This window comes from Triticum dicoccoides, chromosome 6B (genome assembly GCF_002162155.2).
Source record: "Triticum dicoccoides isolate Atlit2015 ecotype Zavitan chromosome 6B, WEW_v2.0, whole genome shotgun sequence".
Lineage (NCBI taxonomy): Eukaryota > Viridiplantae > Streptophyta > Magnoliopsida > Poales > Poaceae > Triticum > Triticum dicoccoides.
In genome coordinates this window covers 603,705,584-603,725,149 of record NC_041391.1, presented here as the reverse complement: position 1 = coordinate 603,725,149, position 19,566 = coordinate 603,705,584, and positions in this window count along the sequence as shown.

Sequence of the window (19,566 nt, the reverse complement as noted above, 5' to 3'; positions counted from 1 at the left end):
TTGCAATGCTCAAAATAGATCTATTCGGAATCAATCAACTGCCATTCTTCTTCATAATTTTATGTGGGTGTTACTCCTTGGAATAGATATGTTCTAGATACAATTACCGGGGGAAATTTCTGGGGGAGCCATACTTCTGATTCTTACAATGTCATGATAGATTTGCTAGGCCCCCACCTCTTTAGATCAATGGAACTATTTTGACCTTGGAACAAGTGATGCAAAGACTTGATATTATTGAGAATAAAATTGCTATTGTAGAGTTGATTGAAAATTTGGATAAAAAGATTCATAATTATATTTCTCAATATAGATCTAAAGTAGGAGTTACTTTTAAGAATCTTAGAGAAAAGGAATCCATAGTTAATGAAAAGATAGATCAAGATTCTACTAGAATTGGTTAACTTGAAGATATTATTACCAACTTGGGTTCCGCTTTTTCCTCCATTAAAACTACTCAAAATCATCCTCCTACTAAGGTTGACAAGTTTACTTATGTTCCTAAGAATAAGGGTGAATCTTGGGGTAAAGATAATGAGGATCTCAAATCAATAAGTGTTCACCCCAACCTTTTCGATATTATTAAGGAACCTTTTGTCACGAATGAATTTCTTGATTTCTTGCCTAGGAGTGTGATCATTGATAAAACCAAAGAGTCTCCTCGGGATTATACATGCTCAATTGAAGAATTGCATACCAAAGATGACAATACCTAGATCTATTCATGTTTTATGCCTAGCTAAGGGCGTTAAATGATAGCGCTTGTTGGGAGACAACCCAATTTTATTTTTTGTCCCTTGCTTTTTGTTTCTGTTTAGTAATAAATAATTCATCTAGCCTCTGGTTAGATGTGGTTTTATGTTTCAATTAGTGTTTGTGCCAAGTTAAACCTTTAGGATAGTCTGCGGTGATAGTTGTGTTGATCCTGCTGAAAAACAGAAACTTTTGCGCCCAGTAAATAATTTCCAAAATTTTATTGAAACATGCTTTTGATCTAATTATTTTTGCTATGGATTGGTCCACAAATTTCCCTGGTCATCCTAATGTTTCAGAATTTTTGGAGTTACAGAAGTATTCTAGAGTTACAGATTACTACAGACTGTTCTATGTGGTGTTTGCTTATTTTGATGAATCTATGGGTAGTATCGGGGGTATGAACCATGGAAAAGTTGGAATACAGTAGATATTACACCAATATTGTTGGCGTTCTGGGAACGGGGGTCCCTAGACTTGCCTGCCTGCGGCCTGCAGCGTGGCTCAGCCAGTGGCCCAGTACGACCCGTCTTCACAACAAACACTCAAGACCCTCGCGAGGGGCCAAGCCTCGTGGGGCGGACGATGCAAGGCCTCCTCAGGGACGGCCTCACCAGGCAGGCTCGCAAGGAGGCGGAGAGATCAAGGCGAGGGGTACCTCGCGAGGTGCTCATAACGCAAGCCATGACGACCAAGGCGAGGCGGGCGCCAGCCTGCGTAGTGTCCTCATTTCCTCTTTGGTGCAAAGGGGGCAAGCGCAGGCGCGGAGTACCGAGGCATCAGGCAAAGGTTTCCATATCGGTGCAAGGAGACCAAGACCAGCAGAGCGGCAGGATGGAGGTCACTGTGGAGCCCAAGACGACATCATCACCAGTGCCTTTGGCAGTCAAAGACCACCTTTAGTCAGGATAGCTTGTACTAGTTGTCCCCTTTCAAAATGGCCATTGTTGGCTCCCTTCCCGCTCAATATTTGGGAAGAGGACCAGGGCCTCTGTAAATAAGGCTAGCCACCAAAGTAGAAGGCAATCGGATCCAGAGCCAAGAAGAGGATCCAAACCTAGCTCACCAACACACCACCACAAGAACACCTCTCCTCGCGAGGTTGTTCTTCCTCTGTACTGTTCATCATCAGCCCAAAAGGCAATCCACCACACCACACGTATTAGGGTATTACACCACAACAGTGGACCGAACCAGTATAAACCTTGTGTCTCTTGTGTTGTCCATCGTGCTAGCTTAGAATCACGGCGAGGTTGTGGGCGTGTTTCGGTAGGGAGAAGATCTTCGTGCACACCCTAGAGTTCGAACCTTAAGGGTTTTGCCGGAACCCGATATTCGACATTTGGCGCGCCAGGTAGGGGTGCACCGAAATCTTTTCTCCGCTGATCTGCGTCCCATCACTTCGTCGCATCCATGGCAGACGCCCGCCGAGCTCGCATCGAGTGCCGAGCTGCTCTCGCCGCCCTCGTCGCCCAAACGGCTCTCGTCGGTGGGCCTCCTTGTCGTTCTCTGTCCCCTGCCGCCAATGCCGCCACCGGCCCGGCGGGGAACAAGCAGCAAGTACCTTCGCTGCACCCTTTGGTGTGGCGGGAAGGCCGCACCGCCACTCCGTCGATGACCCCAGGTGGTTCATCATCTCACGCTCGTCGCGCCCCCACGGATGCATAGGCCGCATTGCTCCTGGCACGTGAGCTCCTGCACTGCCGCCCCGTCGACGACCTCTATGAAGAATGGCTTGCTCACATCACCGAGCTCGTCAGCGCCATGGGGGGCTCTCTTGTGCCCTCCCTCTTGCTACCTCGCCCTCCATCATGCATGGTCGACGCGGCTCAAGAAGCGCCTCCGCTGCCTCCTCCCCAAGAAGGCGCCCTGGCTCCAAGGTGCGCAGCCCCTGGACGTGACCCACCGCGTCCGGCACCCGTGTAAGAAAGAAGCTGCCAACAAATTGCTCGGCCTCATGCTCACGTGCTCCCTGCACCAGCACGCCAAGACCCCATGCCGCCCCTAGCGGCAGCACGCAGGAACCATCAAGAGCAGGCCCCGCGTCAGCAAAGAGCTCCGGTGGCCACCGCAGGTTGCCGTGTGTCGGCATTCTTGGAACGGGGGTCCCCAGACTTGCCTGCCTGCGGCCTGCGGCGTGGCTCAAGCAGTGGCCCAATACGGCCCGTCTTCATCAACCCAAGTTCAAGACCCTCGCGAGGGGCCAAGCCTCATGGGGCAGACGATGCAAGGCTTCCTCTGGGGCGGCCTCACTAGGCTGGCTCGCGAGGAGGCGAAGGGATCAAGGCAAGGAGTACCTCGTGAGGTGCTCGTGACGCAAGCCATGACGATCGAGACTAGGCGGGCGCCAGCCAGCGCAGTGTCCTTGTTTCTTGTTTGGTGCAAAGGGGGCAAGCGTAGGCACGGAGTATCGAGGCATCAAGCAAAGGTTTCTCTATCGGTGCAACGAGACCAAGACCAACAGGACGGCAGGACGGAGATCACCGTGGAGCCCAGGTCGGCGTCATCGCCAGTACCTTTGGCAGTCGAAGACCAACTTTAGTCAGGATAGCTTGTACTAGTCCCCCTTCAAAATGGCCATTGTTGGATCCCTTCCTGCTCAATATTTGGGAAGAGGACCAAGGCCTCTATAAATAGAGATAGCCACCACAGTAGAAAGGGATCGGATCCTTCCCTAATAGAACACCGCACCGTCTCAAGAACACCCCTCGTGAGGCTGTTCTTCCTCTGTACTGTTCATCATCAGCCCTAGAGGCAATCCACCACACCACACACTGGATTAGGGTATTACACCACAACGGTGGCCCGTACTAGTATAAACCTTGTGTCCCTTGTGTTGTTCATCATGTAGATTAGATTTGCGGCGAGGTCTTGGGGAGCGGATCGGTAGGGAGAAGATCTTTGCACGCACTCTAGAGTTTGAACCTTAAGGGTTTTGCCGGAACCCAACATCCAACATTTGGCGCGCCGGAATCTTCTTTCCACGGTTCTGCATTCACTGCTTCGTCGCATCCATGTCCGACGACCCGACGGCCAACACCGACCACTGGGCCGCATGGCCTTCCCATGCCGCGCGCCTGCCCAAGGTGACCTCAACCCCGTGCCTCAGGCAGCCCGCGCTCCACAAAACGCTGCGGGGTGCGGGCGACGCGGTCAAGCACCGTCTGCCCTCACTCCGCGGCAGGTGCGATCAGTAGCAAGGGCCTCAAGCCACGCCGCGGCCACAATGCCGCACACCCGGCGGGAACAGGCGAACATGAAGGTCATGCTCACGGTGGCTCGGGAACTGCTATGGTGCCGGCTGCAGAAGAGCGGCCATGACGTGCTGCTGGAGCGCGTCGCCGAGCTCCTGGATGCCGCAGCTTCAGGGGCGCATCCTTTCGGCATCCAGCTTCCACCCCAGGCCTCGGGTGGATCATACGGCAGGCCCATCCATGCCCGCACGCCCTCAGGCGCACCCCAAGGCTTCATCAACACCAGCTCAACCATCATCGCAGGGCGTCAAGTTGCACCAGCACCACCCCCGGTGAGCGAGGGGATGTGCATCGCCGCCTACGGCCCAGGCAGGCCGCCGCCCTATCACCCCCAAGACGACGCTTCGCGCCAAGCCGCGTGGAGCATGGGGCACTACAGCGAAGCCTTCGGGGTGGCAGCCTCAGAGGCTTACGTGCCCCTTATGGTGGATTGGGAATACGCGCTGGAAGGCGACCCTGGCTCGTTCCTCGGGCCAGGCTATGAGGAAGAGATGCCAGAAGCCGAGCCTCTCCAGGAGCCTCAAGGAAGCCTCACCAGTCGAGCTGGCGGCAGCGGCTACCGGGTACCACTAATTCCTCAAGAGCAAGCTTATGCTAACCATGGGTCACAGGGGGTTCAGGTCACTGCAGCGGAAGGCTGCCCCAGCTCGGCAGCCTCCATTCCGCCAGGAGGGGCACACTGGGGGCTGCAGGAGAGGGGTCGGGAGCCAGGCCCCTCCCCGTGGCGCGCGGAGCAAGGCGTTTCTCGGAGGTAGGCCCTCTGCTGGGGAGGTGCCGCAAGGCCTGCCCCCGGCAGAGGACCCGTGGTCGTTGGGGGAACCACTGGCGTCCCATTTACCCCATTGGCGTCGTCCTTGGTTTCCGGTCGCCGTCAATGGCGGTCGAGGGTAGCGCAAGGCGGGGCCCTCGTCTGGCGATATGAAGCAAGGCCGGTACCTGTGAAGAAGGCCCAGTGCCTGTGAAGCTCGGCGGCCGTGACACTCTCACGTAATAATGAGTTGGGGTTGTACACGCCCTGGAGTCTCTGAAGAGCCGCCCTCGGGCCTCGGCAGCTCCCTCCCATGCCCAGTGGCAGCACTTAGCTCCGTGCTGGTGAGAAGACGTCGAAGACTAGACTAGGTGTTGGACGCGGCCTTTTGCTTTTTACCTCCCTTTCTGTGGTCGAGCTTCCTTGCTTCAGATTTAAGTTGAAGTTGAATTTGCATTTGCGTGTGTCTGGGGAGGGATGTTTTGTCTCGATTCGTGTGTTTTCTTGCGTTCTGGTTTCTACCCTGATTAGGAGTTCGCACCAGCTGCCTCCCTCTCGCGAGCCTCTCGTGGGCAGGGCTAGGCATAGCACACGCGCTCATGTCGTCCCGCGGCCGGCACTCGCTCTCACGAGGCTCTCACCACATGGTCAGCAAGTCACCCAGAGGACCCACGGGGAATCGCAGCCCCACAAGCCTACCCATGGTACGCCCGGGTTATAGGTAAACCATAACAATTAACCCCATCACGAGGCCCGCAACACCACGCGGGCGCGCATTCGGCGTCGTTCCTAGAAACATGTGGACGACAATCCTTTTTACATGAGGGGCTTCCCCTCCCAAAATGCTCTTACAACCTCTAGGGCCACGCCTGAGTTTCTCTATGCAGGATAAATAGCAGGGGGATACAGGATCAATTGGACATGTCTCTCATCGCATCCTCTTGGTCGCCTCCAGAGGCATCACTGGCGCCGCTGTCGCTGTCACTGGCATCACCATCATCGTCATCAATGCCATCTTCACCGTCGTTCACCACATCACCTTCATCCGCAGCAACTACCACCCCGTCGTCATCAGAAGCGAAGGCCCTGACAAGTGCATCCACGTAGTCCTCCACCCACCGTGCCAGGTCGCCTCAAATGGCCACGGGCACCGAAGCAATGACGGCGTCGAAGTCGAAGTGGGGATCTCTATCCTGAAGATGGCTGAAAACATGGGAGAATGCACGCCCGAGCAGGCCATGGCTCCTCTCCTCGACAAGCTGGCGAGCTCTCTCAGAGCGAGTCTCCAAATGCATCACTACGTTAGTGAAGAACTGGAGATGATCGGCATAGTTGGTCACATGGGGTTGCGGAGTGGTCGCATCATAGATATTGCCCAGGGCCGTGTTGGCCCTGTCCCTGAGCGCTTGGATCATGGGTCCATGAATATGCTCCAGCGTCTGCCGCTAGAGAATTTCTTCTCTGTTCTGCCGCGCAACGGACTCAGCATCCTCAACCCGCTGTTGGAGAAGAAGCAGCTCGGCGTGGGAGGAGGCCAACTCAGTCTGCGCTGAGACCAGGGCGGCCGCGGTGGCCTCCATGCGCTGCGTCTCTTCGGCCAGCTTGGACCTGAGGGCGGCAGTCCTGCCTGCAGCCTCGGCTTCAATCAGCTCCAGTCTCTCGCCGTACTCGCGCACAAGACCCACGCGAACTTCCGCCATGCGGCGTTCGACCTCTTATTGGATCCGAGCCTCCCACACGCCAACGTCGTCTTCTGCCTGGGTAACCTGACGCTCCCTCGTCTCCAACCGCTCAAGGTCGAGATTGTGCTCGGCTGCTTCCAGCGTCAGCGCTTCTTCACGCCTCCGGAGCTCCTCCTCCTCAACGGGCGTCCCCTTCAGCGACGCAATGGCGGCCTAGCGCAACTCCACTTGCTGCTCCAGGGAAGTGCTCCAGGCTTGGAGCTCCCACGCGCGTTTCTCCGCGATCTCGCGCTGTTGGTATGCTTCCCGAGCCTCCTCAATAGCTCGGGAGCAGGCCTTTCACGAGGCCACGAGGGATGCTTTGGCCTTCGCATTGTCAAGCTCACGCTGATGACGCGCGAGTTTGACTGCCACCTTCAGCTTGCACCGCTCCTCAACCAGCCGCAGGCCTTCAGCTTCCAGGCATGTGTCCATGTCCGCGAGCTCTCCACCGAGCTGGCCCCATTGCGTCCATCGCTTTTCGTAGGAACTCTTGGCGAACGGCGCTGCGCTTCTGCGCTCATTGAGCACGTCGTCAATATCATCCTCCGCCACCGGCGCTAGCGGAGGGCCCTGAAGCGGCTCGCCCCCTCTCGGCGGGGGGCTGGGGGCTAGCGCCCCCACAATCGCTGGGCGGGTTCCGCAAGGGACCCTAGCCGGCACGGATCCATCCCTGAAAGAAGAGCCAAGGATCGACTTCAACCATTCGCCGTCCACGAACATATAGGAAGCCCGGGGAAGGCTGGTCATGCCCCGGCCGAGGCCGCGAAGGAAAGGCGGCAAGAGCATAAGCTCGAAGCACCATGCGGGCCGGCTCGCCTCTCTGGCCGAAATCGCATCAAGGGCAGCACGCAAGCTTGGCACACCCAAGGCCAGCGATGGAGGTGAGGCCGGAGGAAGCAGCTTCTCGGCAGACTCCGTGAGCTTGGCAGGTGGGATCCTGAAGGGCCACAGTCAGGAAAGGGACCAGCAAATGAGGAATTACAAGAATGAGGTACTTACTCGTCCATGGAGAAGTACTTCTTGTGCTTCAACGGTCGGTAGGGGCGCTCACTGCCACTCGAAGACTCCCTCCTCTTGCGGAGGGCGTCGAAGTCTATGCGGAACTGACCCAAGCTCTCAACATGAGGGCCGGCGCGTGGCGCAGACGAAGAAGCGCCTGGGCAGCCTGCCTCAGGGACGCCAAGCTGAGAGGAGCGGTCGGGCACCGTTTCTTGGTGGCCTGCCGAGGCCTCAGGGGCTTCGGCCTCGGGAGCCGCAGGTTGCGCCCCCTCATCAACGACCGCCTCAGGGCGGGCTTCGCAAGCTCCGGAGGACGACGCCTTGGGAGTCCCTGCGACATCGGCATCTCGACACCAGATCCTCCAGCGATGCTTGCCTCCCTGCACCCCCTCCTGAGGCAAGATCGATGTTGGCAACGGCGAAGGGAGCCACGGCGACGGGATTCTCGCGAGGCCCCACGAGGCCAGCCGAGCGCAGCCCCCATTCGTCGAAGTGCATCTGTCTCGCGAACTCGGCTCTGCCCGAGCAGAGATACAGGACGCTGCCCCCGTGCCGGATATCGCCCGGCGAGGGGTTGCCTGTCAAGACCTCCAACACCTTCCTCAGCATTTCAGGCGCCAGCTCCGTATCCTGGAGCCTCATACGGTCCTGATGCCCAGTCATGGTCCACATCTTTCGAGAATGGTGCTGGAGAGGAGCAACACGACACTGGAGGAAATCCTTGACGACCTAGGGCGCAGTCACGCCGAGCGCTCTCAACCTCCCCAGCCAACGCCAGACAAAGGAAAGCCGGGGGCTCACGAGCCTCTCATGGCCCCAACCCGGATTGGGGACAGCAGGCAATGTCGGATGCGAGAGCAGGTGGCTGGGCACTCCGACATCCACATGCAGCCACCGCGTCCGAAACCCATTCATAGAAGGTGATAGGCTAAAATCAATCCCCGAGGCGGACGCTTCTGCCACAGCCTGGAAGCTCACGCACCCCAAGCACTGCAATGGGTCGATCAGGTGCAAGGAGAAGAAGTGACGCAATAGCGCAATGGAAGGGGCAATGCCCACCATGGCTTCGTAAACGAAGGCGAATACAGCAAGAGGAGTAATGGACTGAGAATCAAGATGCATCATATGGATCTGGTAGTGAGAAAGCACCGCATTGAAGAAAGCAAAGAAAGGGGGGACCAGGCCAGCCCACAGGGTGTCGACGGAGAATCGAACCTCTGTGACAATCCTGTCGACGGAGACATGGAATGCAGGCCAAACCGTCGTCCTTCTGCACTCGTTGAAGATGGAGGCGAGTGCGGGGCGGATCTTCTCCAAGGCCTCCAGATTAAGCACCAGCGACCGGCCGACAGCGGGCTCGATTGTCGGAGATGAGCTGGATGAGGACACGGGCTTCTTCCCCTTCTCTTTGCTAGTTGGCGCCATAGCAATGGAGGGGGCAGAGCTCAAGTCAGATTGGAAGCGGGAGCAGAGGTTCGAGGAAGAAAGGGGAACGGGAAGCACGCGGGCAGCAAGGAGGGAATAACTGTGTAAAAGCTTCATGTCCGCCTAGCCAGACGGATATTGGGGGATCGTGGGGAAGCGGAGACGCCAATGTCCAATCAACCGCCACGCGGCGACCAAGGCCGCGGGCTGTTGGGGCCCGCGGCACTCCACACTTGCCCTTTGGCTTTGCTTCTAAGCCAAGTACGAGCGTGCCTTGGGCCCGGGGGCTACTGTCGGTGTTCTGGGAACGGGGGTCCCTAGACTTGCCTGCCTGCGGCCTGCAACGTGGCCCAAGTAGTGGCCCAGTACGGCCAGTCTTCATCAACCCAAGTTCAAGACCCTAGCGAGGGCCCAAGCCTCGCGGAGCGGACGATGCAAGGCTTCCTCTGGGACGGCCTCACCAGGCTGGCTCACGAGGAGGCGGAGATATCAAGGCAAGGAGTACCTCGCGAGGTGCTCGTGACGCAAGCCATGACGATCGACACTAGGCGGGCGCCAGCCAGCGCAGTGTCCTCGTTTCCTCTTTGGTGCAAAGGGGGCAAGCGCAGGCACGGAGTACCGAGGCATCAAGCAAAGGTTTCTCTATTGGTGCAACGAGACCAAGACCAGCAGGACGGCAGGACGGAGATCACCGTGGAGCCCAGGACAATGTCATCGCTAGTACCTTTGGCAGTCGAAGACCAACTTTAGTCAGAATAGCTTGTACTAGCTGCCCCCTTCAAAATGGCCGTTGATGGCTCCCTTCCCGCTCAATATTTGGGAAGAGGACCAGGGCCTCTATAAATAGAGATAGCCACCACAGTAGAAAGGGATCGGATCCTTCCCTAATAGAACACCACACCGGCTCAAGAACACCCCTCACGAGGCTGTTCTTCCTCTGTACTATTCATCATCAGCCCCAGAGGCAATCCACCACACCACACAATGAATTAGGGTATTAGACCACAACAGTGGCCCGAACTAGTCTAAACCTTGTGTCCCTTGTGTTGTTCATCGTGTAGCTTAGATTCGCGGCGAGGTTTTGGGGCGCGGACCGGTAGGGAGAAGATCTTCGCGCGCACCCTAGAGTTCGCACCTTAAGGGTTTTGTCGAAACCCGACATCCAACACCGTGCCTTCACCACCGAGTTACACAGCGTTGCCTGGCCGGGCAAGTTCAAGCCGGATCTGCCTCCTCGCTATGACGGTACTGCCGACCCCGCAAAGTTCCTGCAGCTCTACGAGTTGGGCATCAAGGCGGCCAACGGAGACGAAAAGGTCATGGCAAACTGGTTTCCCATGGCGCTCAAGGATGGTGCCCGCACCTGGCTCATGAACCTACCTCCCGGCTCGATCTCCTCTTGGGACGAGATGCGCAGCTGCTTCATCGCCAACTTCCAGGGCACTCGCGACCGCCCCCCAGCCGCGGGTGACCTGCGCCGCATCAAGCAGCAGCCAGGAGAGACCCTGCAGAAGTACATCCAGCGTTTCAACAGCGCCCGCCTCAAGATCCCCAAGGTGACGGACGAGGCCATCATCTCAGAGTTTTCTGATGGCGTCCGCAACGTCAAGATGAAGGAGGAGCTCGCCATCCACGAGGATCTGTGCACATCCCTGGAGCTGTTCAACCTGGCGACCACATGCGCAAGAGCTGAGGAGGGGCGCCTCTCCCTTCTCGAGCTTCCAGCTGCTGACCCGGAAGAGAAGAAAGCCAAGGCCAAGGACGTGAAGCGCAAAGGAGCGGCCATACTCGCAGCAGAACCAGACACGAAGCGCGGCAGGGACTAGCCGGAGTCATCCAAGGGTAGCCGATTCTGCGCCTACCACAACCTCCACACCCACAACACCAACGAATGCCAGGAGCTCAGGGCCGTTCGAGAAGTCGCATCGGTCGACGCCCCGAGCGAAACGACCGGGGCTACAGCCGAGGAGGAGGACGAGGCGGAGGACGATGGGATGACCGAGGCCCTCGTCGGGAGTGGTGTGACCAACCTCGCGGGGATCGTTGGCAGGACCAGCCTCGCGAGGGAGCCTGGAGGGATCAGCCTCGCGAGGACCGCCCGCAGGGCAACGCAGGCCTTCCTCCTCTACCGCCACCTCCAAGAAGGAATGATGACCACCACCAAGACGAGGGGGCTGGGGGCTTCCAGGAGCCACGTGCTATCGCTTGCATCTTAGGTGGTGCCCAGGCCCCAGCCTCTTAGCGCATCTTCAAGCAGTTTGCTCGCGAGGTGAATGCATTCCTCCCCAAGCTCGAGGCCATGCACCCGCTCAGGTGGTCCAAGTGCGCCATCACGCAGATCAACTCAAGTGTGCGGCTACAGCTGGCGTCCTCCCAATGCTTTGTTCTCCAGTCATCAGCAACATGCAAGTCACCAGGACCCTCATCGATGGCGGCGCAGGGCTCAACATTCTGTCCGTCGAGATGTTCAACAACCTTCAAGTGCCATATGATCAACGTCAGCCTAGAAAGCCTTTCTCAGGAGTTACTGACGGCTCCACCACCCCGATAGGGCAGGTCCGCCTCCCTGTCACCTTCGGACAGTGCAACAACTACCACACTGAGCTCATCGACTTCGATATTGCCCATATCCGCCTAACATACAATGCCATCCTCGAGTATCCGGCCCTGGCCAAGTTCATGGCGCTGACCCACCATGGCTACAATGTCCTCAAGATGCCAGGAAGTGGCGAAATCATCATAGTCCCCTGCGAAGAGAAAGATGCGGTGTGCTCCCTCGAGCGCGCCTTTCAAGCTACATCAATCAAGGACCCGGACAGCAAGGGCTAGAACCCTCCTGAGGCAATCCCCAAGAAGAAGAAGACATCGCCCAGCTCAAGGCCTCAGGAGGTTGGCATTTCAGGAGGTGCCGCATCTGGATATGCGCCGGTGCAAGGGGCGCCTCCTTCCATCGCATAGGAAGGCGCGCCCGGCGCCCTCATCGGGCAGGGCTTGGGGGCTCTCTTCTGGAGGGCCTCAAACTTTGCCAAAATCACGAGGGAGGCGCTCGGGCACCACTTGGAGGCATGCTTCGCAGCATGTTTCCCTCAGGAAGCCTCAGGGCGTGGAAAGCCCAACCCTCAGGAGTTCATCACCGAGACCACACAGGAGCTTCAGGAAGCAAGAGCCATACGCGGCGACCACCGTCTGCCTGGCATAGCTCCCCATCCAGGCGAGGATGGCGGGCTGCGCGTCTGCATCGATTTCCCAAGGCTCAACCGAGCCGCGTCTCAGGAGCGCCTCTGGCCTTCGCGCGTGGGACGTTGCGAGGGTCCACCACACAGCTATGTACGCATGTCGTTCGGTCTGCCGAATGCGGCTGCTACCCACCAGCGTCATCTGCGGAGCATTCTGGCGGCTCAGGAGGCCAGGCATCGCATGGTCCTGGCGGAGATGGAGATGGTCCTCGACGAACCGCCTGGGCCCCCAGAGCCTCCCGAGGCTTAGGGCTCCGGTGGCTCGTGAGGGTCGGCCTCTTCACCACGCATCTTCAGCTACTCCAACACCCCCTCTACAATGGTACCAGGTGACATCTTTTGAGTTCATTTTAGCTGGGAGCGCCCTCAGGGCTGCATCATTCCCAGGCCGCATGGGTCTGTCCCTGCGGCATGTATCCCTTTTGCTTATGTCTTTAGTTTACCTTGCTGGGGGCGCCCCTCGGGTTGCATCATCCCCAAGCGGCTCGGGCCTGACCCAGTGGCATGTATCCCCCCTGCATTTATCTAAGTTGATTTGGCCTTCATGCTTAACCTGTCTGTGATTATCGCCTGCTCGATTGACGCCTACCTCTGGAGCTGCTTACTCTCGCATGGCGCTTGCGCATGGGTCCGTACCTGCAACATCAACAAATCTGAGTGGTCGAGCTCTGGCCCGCGGCAGCCCCGCAAGCGTCACCTCACCAGGCCCTCAGTGCCCTTACCACTCTCTTGGAGCAACCAATGGCCGGTCGGCAATCATAATGGCAACCCGTACTTTTCTCGTGTTGGTTTACAGGAACCTCCTGAGGTCTACAGCGGGTGGCACCACGAGCTCTCTCCTTCTTTCCCGCACGATCCGCATGCACGTTAAAAGGGGGGCTCCTGAGCATCGCGACTCAGGAGCTCTTACTGGCTCTCCAGCCCTCACCCCCTGGCCTTGTCCACAGCATCGCAACCTGGCATACCAGCGGCGGCTGAGCTCGCTCGAGGGCCGGGACCTGAGGACGTAGAGCACAAAGGAGAGTGTGGGGAAGAGAGGGGAAGCTCGTGAGGGCCTAACCCAGCTACATCCCAACTACCGACGTGCAAGTCCGGCGCAACGCAAAGAAACAACTCCATGTTTTCAAGATAAGTTTCGCACCTGGAATAGCTAATTGATGCGGCATAGAATCTCTACCTAATGCGGCTCTATGACAGCAATGTTGCCTTCCTTTCGCATCTTTTGGCGACTGCTTGTGCGCTAAAGGGGACCTCCTAAGCATCATGCCTCACGGGCTCTTACTAGACCTTGGGTCGCTCACCTCCTGGCCTTGACCACGGCATCGTGACCTGGCATACCAGCGACGGCTGAAGCCTACCTGGGGACCGGGACCTATCAGCATAGAGCACCGAGTCATCGCAAGGTTAGAAAGGGGGAACCAAGCTGGGACAGGACAAGCATTTGCACCGCTTCATATTAAGTATAATATCAACAAAATACATCGTGGACCCTTTACATGCCCCCACGGGGTGTTTTCTTGATTCCTCGCAGGAAACAAAAGACGCGAATCCTAATGAGCCCTAACTACACGAGCCTCCATGGCCGACGCCATCATCAATAGTGCGCTGCGGGGGCCAGTTCCAACCCCATCCAGATCAGTTGCAGCGACGGCCTGATGCAGCCTCCTTGTCCCGGGCACGACACAAGCTCGGGGGCACGTAGCTGTCGTCACTCGTCTCTGGAGTCACAAAGTGCTCGGGAGAGTCGCTGGACTCCCAAGCATCGATGCTGCTGCCAGAGGAGCCGTTGGGGAAGCGGACGGCAGGCCTAGCCCCTGCCACATCGATATCCCGGCTGCCTCCTCTGGGGCAGCACTCCAAGCGGTGGCCTTCTGCGTCGAAGACCTTGAAGAGCATCAACGAGGCGCCATCGTATTAGAAATGAATCACGAGGGCACCCCCTGTCCAGCAGACCCGGGAAACCTCGCCCCAGCCTCAGGTCCTGAAGACCTTGCCCGGAGCGATGACTTCAACCTCCGCTCCGGTCGTTAGAGCACCGCAGTCGGCGTGCTGCAGCCAAAGCTCGAGAGGCCCCCTCGGTGGCATCTCGAAGGCTAAGAATGGAGGGAAGCGGATCCAGGTGCTTGGAGGCATCGCGGCATGAAGCAGGAGCTCGCGAGAGGTGTCCGTGGCGTGGACTCCAGGAGCGACGGCGCACGCCGCCATGGCTCGTCGACCTCGCATGCGGTGTGGGCGGCATCGCTCGTCGTCTCCTTCTCCGGGGCCCTTGACCTGGGTGTGTAGGGGTAGCGGGAACCCAGGAGGTGGCCGCTCGCTCCAAGGCCTCGTCATCTCTGGCCTCGCAACCTCGTCACGGCGGCACGGGACCAGATGTTTCTTCGATGGAAGCGGGGCAGGCCCCTGCCTTTCCTTTCTCTTCGGCTTAGAACCTGCGGATTGGTGCCATTGGCGTTGAGAATGGAGGTGGAGCAGGGGGAAGAAGCAGGCGGAGCAAGAAGAGATGTGCAACAGGGGCTTTCGCCCCTCCCCATTTATAGCCCAAGGGAGGCCACCATCGGCCTCCACGATCATAGGTAATGATGACCCTTTTTGCATGCAGCAGGGACTCGTCAAGTCGGGGAGTTGCCGAGGCAACATGGGGAAGCAGAGATGCCCACTCTAGTCAAGTCGCCATGCGTCGCCCGAGGCCGCAGGCTGTTGGGGCCCGCGGCGCTCTGCGTTTGCCCTTTGGCTTCGCTGCAAAGCCAAGTCCAAGCATGCCTTGGGCCCAGGGTCTACTGTCGGTGTTCTGGGAATGGGGGTCCCTAGACCTGCCTGCCTGCGGCCTACAGCGTGGCTTAGCTAGTGGCCCAGTACGGCCCGTCTTCATCAACAAACACTCAAGACCCTCGCGAGGGGCCAAGCCTCGTGGAGCGCATGATGCAAGGCCTCCTCAGGGGCGGCCTCACCAGGCAGGCTCACGAGGAGGCGGAGAGATCAAGGCGAGGGGTACGTCGCGAGGTGCTCATGACGCAAGCCATGACGACCAAGACCAGGCGGGCGCCAGGCGGGCGCCAGGCGGACGCCAGTGTGTGCAGTGTCCTCGTTTCCTCTTTGGTGCAAAGGGGGCAAGCGCAGGCGCAGAGTACCGAGGCATCAGGCAAAGGTTTCCATATCGGTGCAACGAGACCAAGACCAGCCGAGCGGCAGGACGGAGGTCACTGTGGAGCCCAAGACGGCATCATCACCAGTGCCTTTGGCAGTCGAAGACCACCTTTAGTCAGGATAGCTTGTACTAGTTGTCCCCTTTCAAAATGGTCGTTGTTGGCTCCCTTCCCGCTCAATATATGGGAAGAGGACCAGGGCCTCTATAAATAAGGCTAGCCACCACTGTAGAAGGAAATCGGATCCAGAGCCAAGAAGAGGATCCGAACCTAGCTCACCAACACACCACCACAAGAACACCTCTCCTCGCGAGGCTGTTCTTCCTCTCTACTGTTCATCATCAGCCCAAGAGGCAATCCATCACACCACACACTAGATTAGGGTATTACACCACAACGGTGGCCCAAACCAGTATAAACCTCGTGTCTCTTGTGTTGTCCATCGTGCTAGCTTAGAATCGCGGCGAGGTTGTGGGCATGTTTTGGTAGGGAGAAGATCTTCATGCGCACCCAGAGTTCGAACCTTAAGGGTTTTTCCGGAACCCAATATCCGACAAATATAAGTAAAGAATGAGTTTGCAACAGTACCTTAAAGTGGTGATTTATTTTCTTATACTAACAGAGCTTATAAGATTTTCTGTTGAGTTTTGTGTTGTGAAGTCTTCAAGTTTTGGGTAAGAATTTGATGGACTATGGAATAAGGAGTGGCAAGAGCCTAAGCTTGGGGATGCCCAAGGCACCCGAAGGTAATATTCAAGGATAACCAAAAGCCTAAGCTTGGGGATGCCCCGAAAGGCATCTATCGGTAACTTTACTTGAGGCTATATTTTTATTCACCACATGGTATTTGTTTTGCTTGGAGCATCTTATATGATTTGAGTCTTTTCTTTTTAGTTTTCCACAATCTTACTTATTGTACACACCTTTTGGGAGAGACACGCATGAACCGTGATTTATTGGAATACTCTATGTGCTTCACTTATATCTTTTGAGCTAGGCAATATTGCTCTAGTGTTTCACTTATATCTTTTTAGAGCACAACGGTGGCTTTATTTTATAGAAATTTATGAACTCTCATGCTTAACTTATATTATTTTGAGAGTCCTTTAGAACAACATGGTAATTTGCTTTGATTATAAATTTAGTCCTAATCCAAGAAGGATATAATAAAAACTTTCATATAAAGTGCATTGAATACTATGAGAAGTTTGATTCTTTATGATTGTTTTGAGACATGAAGATGGTGATATTAGATTAATGCTAGTGGAGTAATTGTGAATTTGAGAAATACTTGTGTTGAGGATTGTGAGTCCCGTAGCATGAACTTATGGTGAACCGTTATGTAACGAAGTTGGAGCATGAAGTATCTATTGATTGTCTTCCTTATGAGTGGCGGTCGGGGACGAGCAATGGTCTTTTTCTACCAATCTATCCCCCTAGGAGCATGCGCGTAGTACTTCGTTTCGATGACTAATAGATTTTTGCAATAAGTATGTGAGTTCTTTATGACTAGTGTTGAGTCCACGGATTATACGCACTCTCACCCTTCCACCATTGCTAGCCTCTCTTGTGTCGTGCAACTTTCACCGGTACCATACACCCACCATATACCTTCCTCAAAACAGCCACCATACCTACTTATTATGGCATTTTCGTAGCCATTCCGAGATATATTGCCATGCAACTTTCCATCGTTCCGATTATTATGACACGCTTCATCTTTGTCATATTACTTTGCATGATCATTTAGTTGACATCGTATTTGTGGCAAAGCCACCTTTCATCATTCTTTCATACATGTAACTCTTGATCCATTGCACATCCCGGTACACCACCAGAGGCATTCACATAGAGTCATATTTTGTTCTAAGCATTGAGTTGTAATTTTTTGAGTTGTAAGTAAATAGAAGTGTGATGATCATCATTATTAGAGCATTGTCCTATGTGAGAAAATAAAAAATAAAAGAGGCCATAAAAATGAGGAAGGCCCAAACAAAAAAAAGAGAGAAAAAGAGAGAAGGGGAATGTTACTATCCTTTTTCCACACTTGTGCTTCAAAGTAGCACCATGATCTTCATGATAGAGAGTCTCTTATTTTATCACTTTCATATACTAGTGGGAATTTTTCATTATAGAACTTGACTTGTGTATTCCAATGATGGGCTTCCTCAAATGCCCTAGGTCTTCATGAGCAAGCAAGTTGGATGCACACCCACTTAGTTTCTTTTTGAGCTTTCATACACTTCTAGCTCTAGTGCATCTGTTGCATGGCAATCCCTACTCACTCACATTGATATCTATTGATGGGCATCTCCATAGCCCGTTGATACGCCTAGTTGATGTGAGACTATCTCCCTCTTTTTGTCTTCTCCACAACCACCATATTCTCTTCCACCATAGTGATATGTCCCTTGCTCACGCTCATGTATTGCGTGAAGGTTGAAAAGGTTTGGGAACATCAAAAGTATGAAACAATTGCTTGGCTTATCATCGGGGTTGTGCATGATTTGAGTATTTTGTGTGAAGAAGATGGAGCATAGCCAGACTATATGATTTTGTAGGGATAAGCTTTCATTGGCCATGTTATTTTGAGAAGACATAATTGCCTTGTTAGTATGCTTGAAGTATTATTGTTTTTATGTCAGTATTAAACTTTTGTTTTGAATCTTTCGGATCTGAACATTCATGCCACAATAAAGAGAATTACATCGATAAATATGTTAGGTAGCATTCCACATCAAAAATTCTATTTTTATCATTTACAAACTCGTGGACGAGCAGGAATTAAGCTTGGGGATGCTTGATACGTCTCCAACGTATCTATAATTTTTTATTGTTCCATGCTATTATATTATCTGTTTTGGATGTTTTACATGCATTAATATGCTATTTTATATTATTTTTGGGACTAACCTATTAACCTAGAGCCTAGTGCCAGTATCTGTTTTTTTGCCTATTTTAGAGTTTCGAAGAAAAGGAATACCAAACGGAGTCCAAACGGAATAAAACTTTTGTGATGATCTTTCTTGGACGAGAAGCAAACCAGGAGACTTGGAGATGAAGTCGGAGAAGCAGCGAGGCGGCCACGAGGGTGGAGGGCGCGCCCATGGGGTAGGGCGCGCCCCCCTACCTCATGGGCCCCTCGGAACTCTCCTGACCTAATTCTTTTACCCATATATACTCTTATACCCCAAAACCATCAGCGGGAGCCACGAAAACACTTTTCCACCGACACAACCTTCTGTACCCGTGAGATCCCATCTAGGGTCCTTTTCTAGTGTCCTACCAAAGGGCGTTTCGATCATGGAGGGCTTCTACATCAACACCATTACCCTTTCGATGAAGCGTGAGTAGTTTACCATAGACCTACGAGTCCATAGCTAGTAGCTAGATAGCTTCTTCTCTCTCTTTGATTCTCAATACCATGTTCTCCTTGATGTTCTTGGAGATCTATTCAATGTAATACTCTTTTGCGGTGTGTTTGCCGAGATCCGATGAATTGTGGATTTATGATCAGATTATCTATGAATATTATTTGAGTCTTCTCTAAATTCTTGTATGCATGATTTGATATCTTTGCAAGTCTATTTGAATTATTGGTTTAGTTTGGCCTACTAGATTGGTTTTTCTTGCAATGGGGGAAGTGCTTAGCTTTGGGTTCAATCTTGCAGTCTCCTTTCCCAGTGACAGTAGGGGCAGCAAGGCACGTATTGTATTGTTGCCATCGAGGATAAAAAGATGGGGGTTTCATCATATTGCTTGAGTTAATTCCTCTACATCATGTCATCTTACTTAATGCCTTACTCTGTTCTTTATGAACTTAATACTCTAGATGCAGGCAGGAGTCATTCGATGTGTGGAGTAATAGTAGTAGATGCAGAATCATTTTGGTCTACTTGACATGGACATGATGCCTATGTCCATGATCATTGCCTTATATATCGTCATAACTATGCGTTCTTCTATCAATTGCTCGGCAGTAATTTGTTCACCCACCGTATTATTTGCTATCTTGAGAGAAGCCGCTAGTGAAACTTATGCCCTCCGAGTCTCTTTTCCATCATACAAGTTCTATTTTCCATCATACTAGTTTCGATCTACCATATTGCAATCTTTTACTTTCCGATCTATAAACCAAAAATACCAAAAATATTTACTTTACCGTTTGTCTATCTCTATCATATCTCACTTTTGCAAGTAACCGTGAAGGGATTGACAACCCCTTTAACGTGTTGGGTGCAAGTTGTTGATTGTTTGTGTAGGTATTCAGTGACTTGTGTGTTG